The sequence below is a fragment of the Neopelma chrysocephalum genome, unplaced genomic scaffold (assembly GCF_003984885.1).
Source record: "Neopelma chrysocephalum unplaced genomic scaffold, ASM398488v2 Primary Assembly neopelma1_60, whole genome shotgun sequence".
In the NCBI taxonomy this organism is placed as follows: Eukaryota; Metazoa; Chordata; class Aves; order Passeriformes; family Pipridae; genus Neopelma; species Neopelma chrysocephalum.
Genome location: NW_020897715.1, coordinates 16,759,019 through 16,779,083, shown reverse-complemented (window position 1 = coordinate 16,779,083; position 20,065 = coordinate 16,759,019). Strand labels below are relative to the sequence as shown.

Below are 20,065 nucleotides of genomic sequence, written 5' to 3'. Positions count from 1 at the left end.
AGAGAAGAGAAGAGAAGAGAAGAGAAGAGAAGAGAAGAGAAGAGAAGGAAAAAAGAAAAACAACAAAAAAACCAAACAAAAAGAAAACCCACCAAACCCACATTTTCTTCCTTGACTTCCTTTATGTGTGTAGCCTTGTTTATAATGGGGCATCATGCTGCCTGGTTGTGCTGCTATGAGGATTTACATGTCAAATGAAGGAGTACAAGGAGAGGGCCAGACTTGGATGAGTGTATCCAATTCCAGTAATCTTTTCCACAGGAGATAGCCCCTCACCCCCCAGGCTTCACTCCATCCCCGCATGGTTCTTAATAAGGGCTGAGATAATTGCTGCTTTTGTTATCTGTATGGGAGGAGAAAGTGAGTGGGAGAAAAGGTGAGTGAGAGGAAAGGCAGGTGACTCAGGAACAGCGATGGAAGGAGCTCATGCCATTAACCCAATGTTCATTCACCATTTCTCAGCCCCACTTTACCCTTTCCTGGGAGGAATCTTGCTACCTACCGAAAGAAAACCATTCTGCTCTCTCTTGAGCTACTCCCAGAATATTTCCTGGCACCCTATAAACTGCCCAAAGAATGAAATGCTACCCTTGCCCTTGGGAAATCTCAGAAAAAGAACCAGAGGGAGGAAATACAAACCATTTATAAGTTTCAAAAGGTGAGGAACCTCTTCATTTAGGGATCTGTTCTCCAGCAACAAGAGTGCAATACCAGGGAATGAACCAGACACCCCTTTACCTAAAGTGATAAAAATAAACCAAAAGTATACTTCACAGTGGAAAGGACAGGTTTCCCTTCTGATGGTCCTTTTTAAATGTGCTTTCACCATTCCCAACAAGATCCCAGCTATTTAACTGACTTTTTTCTCTCCCTTTTCTATCTGAGGGGGAGTCCTATGTTATCTCAGAATGAAGCATCCTTAAGCTGGAGCCAAAACTGCTCATAACAGCATTGAAGTTACAGAAGTGCTCTATACTTGCCACTGTGTAAAGGACAACCTATATCCATTTTAGCTCTCCACCTTGAGGACTGGTACAAAATATCCTGTGTTTTCTTCACTCTAGTATTAAAACTTCCAAGAACAGACATTTGGCTGATAAAATTTCCAGGGGACCCATCTGTAAATCAGAACACATTCTCACCGGTGACATCTTAAAAATCTGATTGGGTTTTGGTGCTCTTATTTACATCACAGCCCTATAAACATTCCCACTAGTGCAACAGCAGGGGCGGCAAACAGCATGGAGCAAGCACGAGCAGCCAGTGGGAGGGAAAAAAATCAGGGATTTTCAGGCAAACCCTCATGCTTCCTTTGGGAAACTCACCGGAATTGTTTCTAATAACTCTTTACTCACATTTCCTGCCTGCTTCTTATTACAATTTCCTTGATAACTTGAAATAAACTGTGTCATGGGGGACGTGCTGTACCTGTCAAGTGGCCAGTAAGAAAATGATGGTTAAGTTTCCCAGGGCTCTAGGGGTAACATAAAAATTTCCCTGTGAAAGCTCAATAAAATTCAGCCACAGAATTGTTTCTGATGAACTAGAAGTTTTAAGTGCTTGTCTCAATCTGGCAATTGCCTAGGTACTCATACTGGTGATGTGCTTACAATTAGGATATGCAAGCAGAATGTGGCATCAACCAATACAAGAGGACTGGTTCTACAGGTTAGGCTTGGAGCTTTAAATGGGACAAACTCCGAAAGTTTAGAACAATCATCATTCCCATTGACTGGTAGTGTAAAATCAAATGGGAAATGTAAATTATAGTGTTAAGCCAATCCAATGCACTTCTAAGCACAAAAATATTTACACTAAACCAGAAGCTATCTGGAATAAAAGATGACAATAAAAAATACTAAAATTCACTGATTTGTAATATGGAAGAAAGGAGAAATTAAAGTTAATAACAAATTCCAAGATACAATGTGTAGGGAAATTATGAGGGAAATTTATAAAATCAAGGAAATGTTAAATAGTTAACAGAGGTAAAGAGGCAAAAAAGACATTTTTGCAAATACAAAATGTGCTTGAGACTGGCCATGAGCCCATTGCTAGATGTGGGTGATAAAACTGTAAATGACAATCAAAAAAGGCGGAAATATCCAATAAACATTTTGCCCTTCGCACACTGTTTTGTCCTTGGAATGAAGCTGTAGAATGTATCATCCCATATTACGTCAGCCCAACAAAATTCACTGTAGGTAATAAAAGGAGATGTGAGACGAGATCTGCTAAAATTAAATGTTTTCAAATCAACAGGCCTGGAGTCTTACATAAACTAAATGAGGAGTTCTCTGAATCACTAGTGTTGATACTGAACAACTCATGGAAAAACGGGAAAATTTCAAAGGGTCAGAGAATTGCAAGTGTATCTAGTTACTAAATAACTACCAAAAAAGGAAGGCCTGGGAAATTATAGGCATCAATATAATATATATTATTATAGATATATATTATAAATATGTACCCCATTATCAATCTGGATACAATAATGAAATTAAGTCTGTATTCTTTCTAAAAATCAATGAGAACTAAATATGATTAATCTGAACCATATTTAAAAAAAACCCCACTGTTCTTTTTATGAGGTAATGAATAGATAAAGACTACTATGTAGCGTACAATATGGACATGTCCAAGGCATATTACTGACCAGTTTAAAAATTGCAATTAATGGATTCAAAACTAGTTTATGGATAGATCTCAAAGGTTTTGTTAAAGGGATGGTATCCATGAGGGGAGTAATTTCTAAAGATCACTCAGAAATCAATCTCATTCTCAACCTATTCCATATTTTCAAATCAGTCCCCTAGATTGTAAAATGAAACCGTATTTGTTAAAAGCTGAGACAAACACAAAAGTTAGCACTGAAGAAGATGGTTTTAATGTATGAATGATCACTAATTTGGAATGTACAAAATTACAACTCTCCCCTAGGCACCAGTGGTTTCCTGTGCTGTGCTCAACATATCTTTCTGGTGGCTCTGCATTGAAATGGACTCTATAATTAAATCTCATGTTTCAAGGCTTCTGTGGACAGCCTGCAGGAGGGAGAAGACAGTTCTTTTTTCTGATGCCCAATTTACCCACACACTCTAGGGTGCTTGAAGGAAGACAAAGCTTTGCTGATTGGCAGCAGTTAAACTGGGACCCTGAAAAAGTTGCACCAGTGTCCTGTTAGGATACAAAGGATCTATTTTTTCTTAAGTGCGTATGTTGGTCTATCTTGCTCACACGCTGAGGGTCAAATTTAAAGTCAGATATGGAATTAGGAAGGAATTTTCCATCCCACAAAGACTGGCGAGAATCCCAAGTGCAGCTAACTCACTGTTTTCTCTTCTTATCTCCCTAGATTTGCACAGGGAGATGTAAATAACAAACTTAAACCCAGAGACTTAATAGATTTACAAGATTTTAAAGCAAAAAAAAAAAAAAAAGGACATATTGCTTCAGGGGATGCAATCACTGCATGACTCACAGAGGCTTGTTTCTCCAGAGTCTGTGTGGAGCAAAAGACATGCATGGCGTTTTGGTAAAGGGAGGGTATATGTGATGTATGTCTCATGACAGTTTTAAAAGCTCCACAGGACACAACTCAAGCCTCAGGACTTAACAAAAGCCGGTGTTGTATAGAGGGTGCTATAGATGTGTCATTGTCATAAAATGAGAACAATGTGGCACTGAATTCTGCTGCAGATCATCTAAACTTTGGTTGTTGAGGATTAATTCACTTAGCAGAGTTGTGATGTTTCAGCCCCTAAAGTCCATCTAAAAAAAACGCCCAGAAACCAAGCTAAAAAGTAGCCACTAGTTATAACTCTTAAAACTACTTTTGGTGTTGACATATCAATTTACTGACAAGGAAAGTGTTTCCTATAGTGTCAGCACAGTAAAAGTTGAAGTCTAGGTCACATGTATACTTGTCTCAAGCATAAACAAAAAACCCCGATAAGTTCCAGATCCAGAGCCCTTTTCCTGTGGGTGCTCCTGTAGTGAAGCAGAACAAGCCTGGCTTGATGTTGAGATAGCAGGCTAAACCTGCAGTGTTAGCAATGGTGCGATGCTTTGTTTTGACTTAGACACTGAATACAGCAAAGACAAAGCCTCAAGAGGAGAATAAATACAGATGAGCAAGAGGTTATTTCATTGGTAGCTTACTTGCACGAGAGCTGCCCACACTTAAAAGGGGAAGCGCAAACACTGAACCTGGAACCTTCTGGAGGCTTCTCACTAAAGTGATGTTCTACTTTGACTGTACAGATTCAATACTCAAAATGGGCCCTTGTTAAGTCCAAATCTACCAGATCTGTAGCCATCTAAAAGAGCAATTATGATACAAAGTGAAAGGAAATACTCTTAAAATTAATCTATCAATAGATCTCCCTTCCCAATATTGAAAAGACAGACCAAAGGTGTACCACAGAAATGCACCTGAGCAAATCTGGATTTCTATAAACTAGAAAACTCTTTTAAGATATCAGACCGTCATTAAAAGAGTAGCACCACAACAGTCAAGGCAACAAAAATTTACGAAGTGACTGGGAGCAGCAAATTTTCGTCAAATCATTCAACCTTTTTGTTGTTGATCTTGATTATGTCAGACAACATTGTTAAAGACCTTTGCTAAAGACTCAGCAAAATCACCTTTCCAAATTATAAAATGTCAAGGCAGACTGTTCCTAAAACTTCAGAAAACAGCATAATCACCTCTCTTGCTATTTGCAAAGATGAAGGAAGCAATTTCGAACAAAACAAAGCAGCCCCTATTAGGAATCAAGGAGAACACAAAACTACATTAGCATTTCTAACCTCTTTCTGAGCTCAGCCCATTAGCAATAGAAACATCGCTAAGAAAACAGTAGATGGAGGCACTTCAGTAAACAACCGTATCAGTGAGATTTCGAGTGCTCACTGAATATGCCTAATTTCTTGCCAGCTTCATTTCTTGCTCAGTCATTTACTTGTGCAATGTCTGCTTCCCTAGTCCGTAAATAGACAATAATTAGCTTTGACCTCTTCTGTGGAGAATGGAGGATGTTGAGACTGAATAACTGTTCCTCAGTAAAAGAAAAGAACAGAATATTATTATATATAAAATTATGATAATGATACTGCATACTCCTCACATAGCTTCTCTCCAAGGATCTAAGACTTCCTAATAAACGTTAAATTAATCCTTGCCACCACACTCTTGGAAGACAAATTATTCTTTGCTACAATTTATTTGCAAGTGGAAGAACTAATGAACAGCTAATGCTTACACATCTAATTTTAAAAAATGCTTTCACGATTTTATTTATAAATGTTTATTTAATTTCCCAAAAGTGAAACTGGGAGAAGTATACTATTTCATGCCAGTCTCTCTCCATGCCTTCAGCTCTTTGAAGCCTTACAACATTGAGCCTGAAAATTCAATTTCTCTGTCTGGAGGCTCAGCACTAATAGTTCTGTCTGGAACATCAGTATCAAGGGACTATGTCTTCAGAGTTTAGAGGAAGCCAGCAAAGAGCTTTCTGGAGAGACAGGAAAAAAATTCTACCATTCATTTTAGAGAGAGATTATTAAGAAGTGACAATTATAAGAGCATGTTATTTTTGTTATCAGCATCCCAGTATTACAGTATACACCAAAATTTATGTACAGATACAGAAAAAAAAATGGATTCATACCTCTATACTATATAACTTGCCCAAGTTCTCTCTCCAAAAGAAATCATCACTGCTCATTTCAGAACAAGACAGACTGAGCTGGGATAATTAACCTCCCACCTGAGGTCTCATCATCATCTCCAACAGTTATAAGCTATTTAAGCACTGAGGCAAAAGGACTTCATATTTCTAACAGTAAGTCTCATCATTAGCAATGAATATTCTTACTGCTATGACTGTGCATCATTACTTTTTTAAAAAAAAAATTTTTGCAAGCCTGCTATATTCTTGGGCCAGTAAATTTTCACTGGTGTTTAAATTTTCCACCGAATGACATAGACATTCAGAGTGTTTTTAAAACCCCACACTAACTTTCTGTCTATTCTGACTGTAGCATGCAGTTGGGTAAATTCTCCAAACATATTATTGTGCACACATTAAGACCATCAGGAAGAATCAATGCTCAAACTGTACTTAGGAGACAAAAAATGAGGATTGCTCTGCTGAAATCCAGAAACCCAAGTTCAACTGTTCCTTTGTCAAAGGTGAGGTATTTTTCACTCAATTGTCCTTACCATGTGTGTTTGTCATCATATCTTCTATCAAGAACTATGAATCAGACACCACCATTGTTCATATTTTTGTATTTGTGTGATTAGTATTTCTGAATTTATAAACATATGTTTATATTCAGGTATTTAATGCATTTATGTATTTAAAAACACATAAACCATCAGTGTGGCTTTGTCTGTGTGTCTGTCAGCCTCCTGTTCCTGGTTTTGGCCGTCCTAGTAAGACTCTCAGCTTTGCTGCATCTTCTGGGATCTAGCCGTGTTGATTAAAGCTTGCATCATGTCAGCCCAGTGAAAATAAGCAAAATAGTCTTTACTTGCAGCTTTAAAACAACACATTTTTTAGGGAAAAAACCCTGATGTCTCATTTGCAAGGACACAGGTTCCAAGCCAGTATGGTTACACAGGCCCATCATCTTAAAAAGTTCAGGCTTTGTGACAGGCATCTGTTTAAGCACCATTTACTGTTAATGCATTTGACACGTGTTGAAATGGATCACCCACTGCAGTTGGATCAGCTTTCCCTAAGCCAGAGTATTTTATCTAGACCTGTCTGTAAATATGTAGGCATATAAATATAGACCTGTTTCTGGTACAACTCCATCAAACTGGAGTACAACTGGTACAACTGGTACAACTCCATATGCTTCCACAATTTGATTTACATAATTTCATTTTCTCTGTCAAATCCCACCCTCATTTCTCCTTCAGAGCAGTATAATTCAAAACATTCTCAGTCTCCCTCTTCCCTGTTCACACAGAACCACAAGAATCTGCTGGATTTTTGTGAACACACTGGCAGTCTCCTCAGATGCCCAGCTCAGGTCTTGAAAACCAGACTTTTAACTTGGGCTGAAGAACACATCTCTCACCTGCAGAACGTGAACCTCCAAACATGCTTTGCAAACCATACAGTAAGAGGATTGAATCAAACTTACCAATGTGGGAAAGCTGTGACAAAAGGAAATGTAGGGGCAGTGTGAGAAAAATGCAGAGCACCAGAAACCAGGAGGTGGATTAAACAGGTACAGCTTTGAACAAAGGTTCAAACTCTGTTCTAATTTATGAGTACAGAAGTGTTGTCCAGACAAACAACATTTGAGAAACTTTCTTTCTCTTGATATTGTGTGACCATAAAAGGATCCAATAGTTGTGTACATGCTTTCTAATTTCTAAACTAATAATAATTTAAGACTATGGAATAGTAAACATTACATGAAAAACTGTGAAGTAAATTAGTTCCTGATACAAATTTCTAAACAAATATTAAAATCTGTGTAAAGCTAATTACAATTTCAGAACCTGCTTTGAATATTACCTATATTCAATTTGTGATTATCTGATTACTTATGCATTATTAAATCACCCTGTAGCCAGGGAGCAGAGCTTTTCCTCAATCACAGCTGAACCTGAATGATTATTTTGCTATTTTGTTAAAATGAGCTGAAATAACTTCAGTCACGGCAGCACATGAACTAGGACTGAGCTGAAGAAATAATTAACTCAGCTCCACAACATGAGCTCAAATCTGTGCTGCTCTATTCATCCATTTTTTAATTTTTCATCTGAGTATAGAATGAATGAGAATGACCTTTTGATTTTTCAATTAGCTGAGGTTCACTTTATCATACAATCTGTATTTACAAACTCATAGAGTATTCCTAGAATAATATCATGTCAGGCAGCTGTTATTGTAGTTTTACATGTATCAGTGTAGAGTCTTGGAACATGCAGAATATTTCTGAAGAAATGGTCTCAGAAAATAGTGTGAGAAGGACAGTTCAGTTAGCAATCTGCAGAGGAACCACAAGATACTTTCTGTGTCTTCAGGCATTTAGGAAAAACAGAGGTATAGTAAGTAAGGTTTGCAATTTTATATAGTTATGAATTTTCTTCAGAGTAAGGGCATCTGTATATTTTTATATATAATTATTACTCATAACCATTTAAGATGCACTGTAAACATGCACTGCGTTAAACAGATGCCAGGACTACAGTGAGCTTTACAAACTAAATAAACTGTGGAAGAGGGGTTTATTTTTTGCCTGTTTAAGATTTACACAATCCATGCAGATAAAGATTTTATTGCTTTATTAATAAGAATTAAAGTCAGCAGAAGGCATGTTACCACCCATAGATTAAACAGTTGACTGAGAAGAGACTATGTGCTGCAATGAATAATTACACATTAGTAAATGTTGCTGTACAAGTCATGCCCAGGTTCTCCAAGCTGTTCTTGGCATAAGACCAGCAGAGGTGAAACAAAAATAGCTTTATGTCATTTTTGCAGTTGCCCAAATCCAGTAACAAAGGAAGGCCAGCCCCAGCCCTGCATGACACAATGTAGCTACAGGACTGTTCTATGTATCACGCATCTGCCTGTGGTTCCAACAAGGTATTTCATAGCTGAGGACCATTGGGAGAAGATGGATTTTAATTCTCAGAGGTATTTTTCCCAGGTTCAGGAAACATTAAGGGAGCTGGCTGGTACTGAAGAAATAGGTCTCTGGATTTTAGAAACATCTCAACTTAAAAACTGTTCTCCCTAAACTTTTTGGATGGAACGATGCCGTAACACTGAAGTACTTAAATTTAAACTGGGCAAGGCAAAGCAGAGAGGCTATACAGGCAAGGCAATTGAGAGCAGCTCAAGGAGGACTTGGGAGTGTTGGTGAATGAGAAGACTGACATGACCCAGCAATGTGCACTTCCAGCCTGGAAAGCCGATCACATCCTGACTGGCCATCAGGTCAAGGGAGGTGATCCTCCCCCTCTACTCTACTTTCATGAGACCTCACCTGGAGTACCACATCCAGCCCCAGGGCCCCCAACATAAGAAGCCTGGAGAAGTCTGAGGCGAGACCATATAGTGGCCTTCCAGTAAAAAAAAGGCTACAAGAAAGCTGGAGAGGGACTTTTTACAGGGGATGTAGTGACAGGACAAGAGCAAATGGCTTTAAACAGAAAGAGGTTTCAATTAAATATTAGGAAGACATTCTTTACTGTGAAGGTGGTGAGATTCTGGAACACGTTGCCCAAAGAAGTTGTGAATGTCCCACCCTTGGAGGTGTTCAAGACCAGGCTGGATGGGCTTTGAGCAACCTGGACTAGTGGAAGGTGTCTCTGTCCATGTCAGGGAGATTGGAACTAGATGATTGTTAAGGTCCCTTCCACCCCAAACCATTCTGCGATCCCACTGTGTTTATCTTCAATTTCTATCAGCCCACAGCATTGAAATGGAAAGATGAGAGCCACAAGTTATCTAACCCCACTGTCAGCTACTTTAGTGAAATCATGTTCTCTTAATTAAGAGGTATGGATCTCATAATCCCTTTCCCCAACAGGATGTGAACTCTTGCTCACCTAAAATACTTCACTTAGGAGGAAATGTGCATTGTTAGGTACACATCAGCACTGCTGTGTTACATGCTTAACTAAGAATTATGAATTCTCTTTCCTTCCTAGTCATAAGGTTATTATATACTTGAATAATTTTTATTTTTGCTTTGCTTCTGAAGATGGTGGCCTAATATTACTGTAACCATCACAGAGATATGTTAGCTGGCAATTACTGGCTAAAGCCAGAGACAAATTAGCAAAAGAAACAAAGAAACTTAAAATAACAAACCCCAATGAGAAACAAAATATTTAGGCTTTTACATGTTTCATATGCTCATCAAAAACTCCTCCTTTTAATCTCTGGGCCTGGAAATCAGATAATTTTCCAAACTTGAATGCAAGTTGCCATCTAAACCTATATTTGGATCAATGACATGAATATTTATGTAAGTACCCAACAACAGAAATCTGAACCTGAAAATTACAGTTGTGTATTTTTTCTACTTTGACAATCCTGGATACAAAATGAGAACCTGTTATGCCGTAATTAGACATTTTTAAAAGCTCTTTCAGATCCTTGGATGAAAGACAGTATCTGGATGCCAAGGTGTTGTCAACTTTTCTTACTGTCTGGAATTGTATGTTCAAATCCTGGCTCTATCAAGCCAACCTTTCTTATTTCTGAGACAGCTATTTCAATGTGCTCTGATTTACTGCAAGCAGAGCTTTCAAACAAAGCCATATAACATAGAGCTGTTTCGAACTCTGCCTATAAAAACAAAATCTTAATACTCCACATGTGTTGCGTTCAAGTATATTCTTTATAATTTACAAAATGTTATTGTTTTTAATGGATATCCCTCCAAACTTACCTGCCAGTTTACAAACTGCTATCAGCAACAGCAGATTGTTAGAACAAACTGCGCTCTCTCTCAGCGTCACCTACACTCTTCTGTGTCGCCGAGGTTGTTGGCACAACTGTCAACAATTCTCAGTCACATGTCATTAATTCTTTGGGCAAGGTATGTGAAGAGACAGTATACAAATTGTTGTGTCAGCTCTGCTGGCTTTGCAACATTAATTAAAAATACAGCACCAAGATTTGATTTAGTCTTTAGTAACTGCAGCTATCACCTTGATAAATATCACAACAGACATATTGAATAAGAAAATGAGACTACTACAAATCCCCTCCCAGAACAAGATTTCACTTTAAAAACTGTGAACACTAACAATATCATGGCATTGCTTATAGGAAAGATATTTTGGCAAAACTATAAAACTTTTAGGAAAAATATGTAATTTCAGAGTAAGTAATTCACATTATTTCAATATAGTGGCATTAAAATAATCTGTTCCTGGGAAATAATCTTTGTCAATAGTATCTTCTTGCAGGATGTCATTGGGATTTTTAGTGTCATTTGCCAGGCACTGTCACCAACCTAGAAGTTCTTAAAAATATCATATGCAGCTATAACTAACAATAGTCACTACCTAAAGTAATGGAAATTAAGTGCTACGCTGCAATGTCATTCACAGACAATAAGTCTGTTTCTACAAATAACATATTGATGTACAATGCAAGGAATAAGTTATTAGGGGAGAAAGAAACCAGACATTATATAGGAAAAGTGCCTCATCCTCACACAAACAACAAATCGGAGCACTCAGATTCACAGTCCCTTGTTTCACCTTATTGACCCTGTTCACTCCAACAGCTGTGCAAGGAATGATGTTCTTCCCCCATTTCCCTTAGGCAGGTCTGCGAGAACGCAGACAGTGCCAGCTCTGTGCCTGTCTCAACTCCCATCCCACTACTGATTCTTGTCAGTTCCCCACATCTGCTCCAGGCCCCCTCACTACTGCTGGTTTCAGTGCTAACACTGCAGCATCTCTCATCACACTGTGCCGCCAGCTACGGTGCTGATGATATAATGTCAGACATGTCCTACTTCCGCCAGAGTAATTCCAGTTTGACAAGTAGCAACAAATGGCTAGATCAGGCCCCTACCTGAATACCTTCAATTCTATCACTGCACAAAGGAAGTCCAACAACATGGAGAAACACTGCACTTCTCTCCATATTGTTCACCTATGACAATGACCAGAATATTTCTAGTTGTGTTCAGCTTCTTCCCATTAAGACTGCCTTGTGTCCAATTTTTGTTGTCCTTCACAAAATACTTCAGTGCCCCAACTGAAAACTGAAATAGACTCTATGAAAGAAGTGAAAATAACTACAGCAAAACAACTACCAAAAACCTAATCTGCTTCATTCTGGCTATTTCCAATATTTGGTGACAGATCCTGCTTGTGTCAGATTCCAGCCACAGAATTACTGACGCATCTATGGTCAGAGCAAGAATGTACCTATGACCTTGGTGATTGGGTACAGTGTAGTTTCATTTGAACCCCAGTTTTCAATTTAAACTAAACACTTCTGCCTTTCACGGCTGTGAACCAAAACATCAGTGCTTAAGTAGAGTACAACAAATACCTGTGTTGCAAATGTTGCAGAAGTTCCAGAAGAGGAAGGGATTGCAGTTATTAACACTGAGGAACTAAAGCTCAGGTCCTCAAAAGTTCTTGAGATATTCATCATCCTCTTTAGGCACAGAGATTTTTCCACCTCTAGAAGTGTCATCCAGCTGCTACTTAAGCCTGGAGGGTTGAGATCTCATCTCTGCAAGTCAGCACACTGAGACAGTGCCTCCTGCACCACATCATAGAGACACAATGCTCAAATCTCTTTACTGAAAGCTCCCAGGCAGAGCATTGAAAATAAGTGATCTGATCTAGCTGTGGAGGAAGGAGGGTAAAGGCCTCTTTTTAAGATTAAGCAGAGCTTTCTGGTTAACTGATGCTTTCAAAGGCTTAGGTATGAAAATAACCATGCAAATGGACATGACATCAGAGACCATGAACTGTGCAAACCCTGCTTAGAGAAATAGAAGCAGCAGTAATTGTACTCTAGCTAGCTGCTGAAATTACTCAACCCAAGATTACCTTAGGAAGTAAAAGAAGCATAATATGTTACCAATATGTTTGTTAAAGAGTGAAGTCTAAACCATATGAAGAATTCAGGCTTACAGATTCATATATACATTCACATATACATTCACACACCACTGATTATATTAATGTTTGTAATCTCATTAAAATGCTTTAGACAAGAGTATCATATGGAGTAATGTACTTAAAAGATATTGTGACACAACTAGTGGAACCTATTTTTAGAAACCTGTTGTTTAGAAACCAGACTTTTATACTCAGTTTGTCATTCACTAACTGTATCCATCCCCTTCAATCTCCAATACATAAAACAGGAGAATTACAGTTGCCTCCCAAAGGCAAGATAAGGACTGTAGGCAGGTTCCCTGAAATAATAAAAACAGGTAGCAGAAGATTTAGTATTACAGCTTGGTTTATAAATCTGTGCATTTTCCCTAGACTGAAGGCCACTGAATGGAGGAAATTCATCAGCAGGATATGACATTTTATAATTTGTGCAAGAATATGACAGTCTTGCAAAATATATGGCTATGCAGAAGGCATAAAATATCAGTGGGACTTATATGTGGCACAGATTAATTGTCCTTTGAGCAGATTGTTGTCTTTCCAACACAAAGTTCCTGTAAAGAACTACCTCCACAATTCAAAACACAAAATTCTCATGTAGGAAGAATGGCATGTGAACAGCTGCAACACTGGTATATAGTGGGTACAGCTTAGTTAAATTTCTCCTCAAAGGCTAAATGTAAAACATTTAAATTCTAAATTCTAAAATATGAATAAAGAGAGAAATATGAAAACTGGATTAGTCTTGCAGGACTTGGACTGCTGACTTGCTCATGGTTAGTCAGAAGGCCCCAATGAGGACAAATTAGGATGTGTTCAAAGCATTTAAAAACACATACAACTAAACTGGTCATCTTGAAAACAGCTACCATGGCAGACTGGGTGTAGTACACATGGACCCATTCAGTCATGGCTTTCCACAACAGGGTTTCAAGCAGTGCCAAAGAACTGAGCAGAAATGCTCATTGTGTGTGGCAAAGACAGCAATGAGGTGAAAGGTGGAAGATGAGAATAAAGAGGCAATCCCTGCCACAAGCACTAACTACTAAGGCACTAGTCTAGACATTTAAACTGCCTACACAGTGACTCTCTAGAATATCAGAGGTAACTGCATCAGTCTGGCAGATGTGACACAGGACCTGCAAAAGATCCTTGCCCTTCTGGGGTGAAGCAGCTGCAAGGTTAGGTGTTGTACTCTGTCTACCTGAGATGGTACTCACTGAGAACTTTAAAGGTTCTTTCTGGGAAGAAGCAATGGTGCAAACAATATTGCCTGATTCCTCAGTCCCTTATCTGTAAATCCACTGATGAAACCCCATCACCACCAGATCTCAGCTTCCCTTTTTCCTTGCCTCTGTGGAGTTTTGTGCAATGGACCATGTGAACACAGCCATGAGTGGACACTTCTATGGAGCTCCTGAGTTTGGTGAACACTTTGACACTAACAGCCAGCATAAGAGACACAGATCTGTTGCACCTTCACTGAAACACTTAGTCTGCTCCCATTCCTGATGCTTTCAGCTGGTACTAGAGGAGACAGGAGTAATGGGGCTAGAGGAAATTCCCCCACAGCATTACATTCATCCAACAGTTTCTCTTCAGTGATGTTGCTTTACACAGGCAGTTCTCAAACAAATAAACTTCACAAGCAAATGCTTAATTACTGGTGTCTGGCAATGGGTGAGCCAGAGGGTAGAAAAACAGGAATGGGGAATGAGCGTTCCCCTTTCCAAGAATGTTAAGGTTACAAGGTAAAAAGAAAGCACAGAGGACAGAAACCTCAAAATACAGATTAGATAGTACTTCTTCGAGGAAAGGACTTCATCTGTTAAACTCCGCCTTGAGATGATGACGTGAAATTGAAAGACGAACAGTCTTTCATCTCCTTAACCTCATCTGCCTGAGACAACTTCAGCACTCTGTGGCAGGAACCATCTCTCTTTTCTGTTTGCAGAGCATACTGTAGACCACTATATTGGTTTATGACATGGCCTCCTAAGTGGAGACAAGTAACAGGTCAGTAGCCCCATTGCTTGCAAAACCCAGAAGACTGCTCTGAGATGTGTTGTGGTGCTAGAAGGACTTGCTGACTGAAGGCAGAAAGCCAGCAAAGCTGCGTACAGCAGGAATGATTTATAGTGACACTTCAGTATTGGATTTTACTTTGGGTTGCTCCTAAATGTTCTTCTTTTCATAAGATGTATGTAAAGAAACTCCAAACCCCTAGTTTCCCAATTTTTTTAATTCAAGGTATTAAGAGTCCAAGTATAGCAGCAGCACAATAGGCAAAAAGAAGCATCAAAGGTCAAACTCTTTCAAATAAAAGTGAGCTTTCTGTAGATGAATAGACCTATATGTTGATTATTCATGCTAAACAACTGGAAAAAAATCCTGAAATCAACTGTCTTAAGTTTAATGACTTCTCGTGTATTTGGTTTGCTCAGACAGGTTGGTGCATCTGTTATCTATCTTTTAAAGCTCCCATATTGCTATTTTCAGGTAACACTTCAATTAGGAAAATTTACTGAACTGATCCCATAACTGAAGTTGTAGAGAATTTATTGTTACTCATTAGAGGTGACTTAATGTGTTCCTAATTTATTAAGCTGAAATAACTGGTTTTAGATCCTGAATACTGTTAAAAGTCTCAAAAATAGTGTATTTGTGCAAACTATTACAGAAAGAAAAAAGTCCATCAAGGAATTCCTGTAGACAGTAGCATGGTCACCGAGCTAATTTTTTTAAAATAGATGCCAACAGTTTAGCTATGAGCAGAGTATTCAGATAACTTACCCACTGTTTTGATTGTGAGATGTCTTTATGTTGACTGCTTTTATAATTTATTTCAGGACCATGAGTGTACCTTCTGCTTGGCTCACGCTGTGTAATCATTTTTTGAGAGGACTGAATTCCATTTCATGACTGTCTACATGCTGCATCATAAACTCAAGACTACACACTCCCCTCTCTCCACTGATCTCCCACAGATGCCAAAAGGAAGCTTGTACAGAGATCAAAGGAAGAATTTGGGCTCTGGGTAGTAAGATAAAACTTTCAGTTGTTATTTTTTACACCACATTCAGAACTGCTTACTGAAAAACGTTCCCTTTGCTAGCATTATTACCACCCTTGCCTCCTGTCTCTTTTTTTCTTCCCCATTCTTCTTTCTTTCCTTCCTCTGTCTTCTTTTTCTTCTCTTTGTATGTGTCATTGCAGGTTTCAGCTCCCTGTGCATTGTGCTGGAACTGTTAGCACGCACGGTGCCACCATTAACCACGAGTACTTGCACTCTGACAAGTCCAGAGGAGCAGAGGATCAAATCTATCTCCAAACTGAGGACACAACACAACAGCCCTCACTTTCTGCTCAAGAGAACATTGTGTTATCTACATCTGCAAATGTCACAGGTCTTTTTAATACGGTCCCCCTCTCCTCACATCTGTTTTCCAAGATGCAAAAATCGGAATCTAACACTCAACCAGGTGTTCAGTGTCTTGTCTGCCAAAGTATTCAGCACCAAACAGTCTCTGTCCCAGTGCCAGGCACTGGAGGCAGAGGCAGGTTAATATGCCAGACTCGAGTGCCCCAAACTAACTATTAATAAATAAAAATTATCAAGTACAGTAGCATAAAGTTTTCTCTCCAGCTCCAAAATGGATTTAGATCAGTAGAGCTGGTTTCAGACACAGGGGATCTAGTTATAAGGACCATCTGAAGGCTGCAGAGCAGAGAAGTGGCCAACTGACCCTGTGCACAACAATTCGTTGAACCTTCCTGAAAGTGGTGGGAAAAAGGATCAGAAACTTTTGAACCCCTACTTTGCCTGTTCCCATACGGCAAACATATCACAAGACAATACAAAGCTTTTTGCATGGAAATTCCAGTGTGCTTTAGAAACCCCTGTTTCTAACCAAGATAGTTCTAACAAGACCCCGTGAGGTATGGTTATTTTCCTCACTTTTGAAACCAGAAAACCAAAAGAAAATGGTTTGCTTGAGGTCAGTATCCAAGCCCAGAACAGGTTCTGGAATTGTCTTTACAGTTAAGTCACTGCATCCTATTGCCTTCACTATCATTTCATGTAAGCATGAAGAGATTACAGTCTCTCATATTTTGTGATCTGAGCAGCTTATCTGTCCTAACTTTCACAGATGAACAAAAAAATACGCTTATACGGAATTAGCCTTGAAACATCAGCAGAGAAGACTTTGGTACTAAAGCTACCACCTCTCTGTCAATGCCCTCCCACAGTCTAATTGCGTGTCAACAATGTTCTCAAAATCATTGGCACAAATTAGTGCAGGTAAAGCATTCCGCACTCTTGCAGTTAATAAGTGACTGAGAAAGCCTATCAACTTATGCAGAAGAGGTTGTTTGCAACCAACAACAGATGCAACAGTTTGCAACCAACATGCAGATGGAATGGGAGTGAACTGAAAAGGTCCCTCTGTCTCACTTGACATTTTTGCTCATGTTTCAGAAGATAATTCTAACAAGATTATCAAATATCAAGAAAATATTGAGGTTTGAGAATGGTGGAAAGGGTGTCAGACTGACAAATCTGGGATCTGAATTTTTTCATTGAGCCATTAAATTTAGCACAGGAGGTAACTGTACGACTGTCAATATCGCTCTATTGCTACTTTGAGAATTATGTCAGAATTTTACCTGCATGCAACCCGATCCATCATTAGCCTTTCTGAGAGTTTACAGGTAGGACAGTCTGGTGTCAAATACTGTGATGAGTTTTGACACATACTTGGACATAGAATTGGGATAACCCTGTTAATTTTATAGTTGACTCCAAACATCATCCTTATCCTGTCCTAGAACGAAAGAAATTGCTTTGGGGTGCTCTGTATGCTTTCTCATCACCAAACTGCCATAATCAATCTACTTTAAAACTAAATACTTTTCAACAGCTTCAATTACATCATTTAAATGTAAACTAGATTTTCAAATAGCATTTCATCTGACCAGCCATCAGATCCCTTCACCACTGCTCAGTAAACATATTCCTAATAATAATCCTACTAATTTTTCCACTCTCACAACTACAAGAGATGTATAGATTCAGAGTTCACAACACAGGGATCAATGGCCAGGCCCCAGATAATGCACAGGAAACAGAAATGGGTTATGTTCCTAGGGCTGGAACTTGCATTGAAAAGAGAGCTTACTCCTGCAGTACAGTGAAGTGAGAAGCATAGGACAGTAAGTGAAAAGAGTCCATAGTTGTCCAGCCCCAGACTAAATCAAGATCAGGAGTTAAGGGCCCCAATTTCCACAATTAGCATAAATATTTTCAGGGGCACTACACTGCCTGGGAAATAGCCTAAGCAACGCCTCACTAATACTCCCCTGACCTTGCCCCTCCCAGAACATCCTATCTGCATTTACACCAGCTGGTGAAACTCGAGTAGGAGGCAAAAAAGTCCCGACAGTGATAGAGACGCTACTCAAAAGGGGAAATCAGGAAAAGCCTGCAAAGCTCTCTTCCCCACGATACATGATCAAACAGAAGCACTGCACTAGTCATGGCTGGGAGATGGAGGGCTACTAGCCTTTACTAGCTTCCTCCCCTGCTCCTCTGAATCCAGCCCAAGGTGTCCAACAATGTGAATTCTAGTTTGCACCAGGGCTGCACAGAAAGGCACACAGAAATGGTATTTGGACAGAGCCTGACAGGGAGCAGGAGGGCTGTGCAAAATGGACCACCTGTTTCAAGTAGGAAAAAAACATCAGTAAAAAGGAGACACTTCGAACAAACATACAAAAATAATTCTAAGTATCATATCCTGTATCCACGTAAGTAAAAATTAAGATTTTAAGGACAGCTTCGTTAGTTTTCAGAAACTCTCTTCAGATATATGGTGAGATTTGTTTTGAGCAGTGCTAGGAGCTTCCAAAACTCCTAATTGTGTTATAAATTGGTTTGCAAGATAGTGCTACTAGTCGTTTTTTATCAGGATCACTGAGATGATTTTTTTTCCCAGCGCGTGTGATTTCAGTAAAACAACCTGTTGCTCTTTAAAGTTTTGTTATGAATTACTGTTCTTCCCCTCAATATTATTTCTAGGTAACTTCAGCCAGAGAAAACACCTCAGACCTCTACGGAAACTTCTCCTTTTGCCTGATCCCACATGTATCAGAAACCACCCTGCCCCAGATTTGGGGAGGGGAGGCGGAGGGGTCCCTCCGTGGAATTACGTCTGCGTCTGGCATGGCCGGCCGGGCTCAGCCTGATATGCCCCCGGCCCCCCGTCGCCCTCGGCTCGCTCCCCACCCCGCTCCGCCGGGGGCTCTGCTTCTCCAGGTTTTTGCACCCCCAAAGCCAGACCCCGGCGCTGCGCAGCGCTTCCCACCTCGCCGCCCGTCCAAACCCCGCAGGCTGCGCCCCGTCCCTTCCCCGTGCGCCCCAGCCCCCAGCGCGGGCGGGCTGGTCCCGGCGGCAGCACTGCCCGCCCCGGCCCCGCTCCCACTCCCGGGCGAGCGCACCCACCTCAGGCCCGCGGGCCCGCGCCCCGCTCACCTCGTCCCGCCGCCGGGGCTGCTCCTGCCGCCACCAGCTCCTGCCCTTACTCCGGCGCTGGGCAGGGCGGCGGCAGCAGCATCCCCCGCCGGCCCCCCAGCTGCCGCGGCGGCACTTGCAGCCTCACGGGAACCGGCGGCGAGGGGAGGAGGGGGTGGGGGAGAGAGAAACCCCTGGCCAGGGCCCCGTCCCAGCCCTCCCCGCCGCCTCCGGCACCCGGTCCCGCTCCCACGGGCCACGCAAGGCGGGGCGGGCGGCGGCGGCGGCGACCGCAGCGACCCGCCCGGGCGCTTCTCGCTCCGCGCCGCCCCGCGCCGCGCCCGCAGGTAGCGGCGGCCCCGGGCAGGGCATCGCGCGTACCGCCCAGGAGGCGCAGGGAAGTCGGATACCTGTCCATGAGCCTTCCCGCAGCCAGGCTTCGGGCGCTGACCCGCATGCGAGTTCCCTGCGGGCGTTGGTGCCTGGTCCTGTTGTTCCTCATGCAGCGGCACTCGACAGGTTGGCACCCCGGGTACATAACCCTGCAGCAGGACGCTACTGAGGGAAAACCAAATCAAACCAAAACAAAAAAAGCATTGATCGCTCAGTTCTCTTTTCAAGACTGGGTCTTCTTCCAGCTCGCAGCGAGAAACTCTGGCCACCTGTTATATGCTGTTCCTTGGTACCTGAAGTTCACGCAGTAAAGACACCAGAGACCTGTATCTCTTGAAGATGAAAATCCTCATCTTGCTCTGTACAGTTAAACTGTTGCATGGTTGTGTGGATATGTGCAGCTTCAGATCTGCTGTACCCACCAGTTTATCTGGATCATAAGAATTGAAACGAAGAGGATGAAATGTTTTCATTATTATTTGCTAGCACTTACATTACTTCACTGCTTTCCAAAAATAAAG

The 20,065-nt window shown here is 40.8% G+C and overlaps 1 protein-coding gene across 1 annotated transcript in view; it reads right to left on the bottom strand.

Annotated features, from left to right (window-relative positions):
* The window catches only part of CASR (calcium sensing receptor), a 72,952-nt gene extending 53,735 nt beyond the window's left edge, over window positions 1-19,217 (bottom strand). The window contains exon 1 of the mRNA XM_027681576.1: window positions 19,173-19,217. The gene's annotated coding sequence lies outside the window, so the exon portion shown is untranslated. The remainder of the gene's footprint in view (window positions 1-19,172) is intronic.
* Between the last annotated feature and the right edge of the window lie 848 nt (window positions 19,218-20,065).